Source organism: Euprymna scolopes, chromosome 5, assembly GCF_053919585.1.
Source record: "Euprymna scolopes isolate OS-2025 chromosome 5, ASM5391958v1, whole genome shotgun sequence".
Lineage (NCBI taxonomy): Eukaryota > Metazoa > Mollusca > Cephalopoda > Sepiida > Sepiolidae > Euprymna > Euprymna scolopes.
Window position 1 is genome coordinate 113967932 of NC_136486.1, and position 2002 is coordinate 113969933.

At 36.3% G+C, this 2002-nt stretch overlaps 1 non-coding gene across 1 annotated transcript; it reads right to left on the reverse strand.

The window, feature by feature from the left end:
- Positions 1-860: 860 nt before the first annotated feature.
- On the reverse strand, positions 861-1023 carry LOC145277165 (U1 spliceosomal RNA). Its single transcript, XR_013868117.1, has one exon. It is a non-coding gene; the product is annotated as a U1 spliceosomal RNA (small nuclear RNA).
- Between the last annotated feature and the right edge of the window lie 979 nt (positions 1024-2002).

Sequence of the window (2002 nt, forward strand, 5' to 3'; positions counted from 1 at the left end):
TGGCTCGTGTGAAAACTCTTAATGAGCAGCAGCAGCAGCAGCAGCAGCAGCAGCAGCAACAACAACAACAACAACAACAACAACAGCAACAATTAATAGTAGGAGCACTAGGAACAATACTGAAAAACTTTAAAAAAAAAAAAGAATTGGAAAGATTGGATTCAGAGGGATGGCTGAGAAGATACACTGTATAACAATAATGAAAATAGCTGAAATAATAAGGAAAACCCTGGAATGCAGAGACTAACACACATGAGCTACAGGCACAAGCCGGACATATAGAAACTGTTAAGATGTAAAAGATAATGGAGCATCACATGGAATCATGGAAACTGAAACTATAATTGTGTTACCCCCCCCCCCCTCGCTTGTGTCCCTGACTTCCCCCTCCCCGTTTTTTTTTTTTAAACCTTGTGTGTGTATCACCATAAACTGCTACCACACCAAATAATCGAGAAAAGTCAAGGAGGATGGAAAGACCAAGAAGTGAAAGCACTAACCAGACCTCCAATGGATCAGTGCAAAGAGGACTGGAACCTTGGGGAGGCATATTGCCACCCAAATTCCTGTGGAGACCAATGGTAAGCGATTGTTGCGATAATGCAAATTCATCTGCAAAGGTTATCAAAAGAGGTGAAGAGCAATGGAAATCTGGGGAGATATATTGTTACTCAAACTCAAGAGAACACTACGAGTTGTTTTCAAAGAAAAATCTTTTATGATGGCCTGTAAAATTACACCCACTGAGTAAAAAAAAAAAAAAAAATAAAATAAAATAAAAATAATAATAATAATAATAATCTGAAGGTTGAGAGGTACTTGGAAGAAGTAGGGAAGGATTTCTGATTTTGATTGTATTATCGGGGTGAGCGCATACGCAGACCCCACACTTAGAAATAGCACGTCCGAGTCGTCCACATTTGGGACGATCGCAAAGGTCAACCCAACCGCAGTGCAATGGATGGGCCTCGCTCTGGGGGAACAACCTTAATGACCACCGTTACCCCTACGTAAGGTAAGTATATTTTTTTATGTGCACACCACTGTTTTTATATCACACTTCTATACTAACCACCGACAAACAATAATAAAAAAACTAAAACACCTCCACATAATTCTCACCAATATCAGTATATCACAACATTTTTTTCACTAATAACAACAATTCATAACAAATAATTTACTATCATTTAAACGTACCAATATTTTCACAAAGTACCTCAATTCTTAACGGAACTTATATTTTACTGTAATAGACAAAGCAACTGGAGAAATAAAGCATGTGAAATGCAAGACCAACACAGAAACATAATTTGATCGTAGCAGGAAGTGTTCTGGTTGTGGAAGAATTCAGATTGAAAAGAGATGAAAAAAAATGAACTAAATTAGAAAAAGAAAATAATAAAAGATGGTATATAAAATTAAGACAGGATGTGAACTTGCTTTCACAGAGAGTTGGAAGGACAATTGAGGGCCAAAAAGAACGAGGTACTTGTGCAGTTTAGTCAAGACATTCAAAAATGAAAATATCGAAAAAAGGTTATATTGTACATATCTGTTTTGGACTGAAGATCTCCGAAACAAAATTTCATTTAATTTGATCAAGTAGTTTTTTTGTTTTTTTTTTACAGCGGAAAAACACGTTCTTATGAGAGCGCGTTGAAGTCAGCCATTGTGAAATTTGCTGAACATGCCACGGGGAGATAACTCTATATAAAGCGCCGATACTCCCCCCCCATCTTTAATTCTAGCTTTTCTTTCTAAAATTCGAACTTTTTGCTCAGTATCATAACAAAATGTTTTTTCGCTGTAAAAATTTTTTTCGGAGAACTTCATTGCATAACGGATACGTGCAATATAACCTCTATATATATAATGAGAGTAGTTTGTGGCTGAAAGATGTGAAGAATGAAATAGAAAGTAAGTTGAAGCAAACCCAAGATATAGTGAAAGTAACAAGAAGTTGAAAAACAATGGAGTTTGGCATGAAGAAACTTTTGGA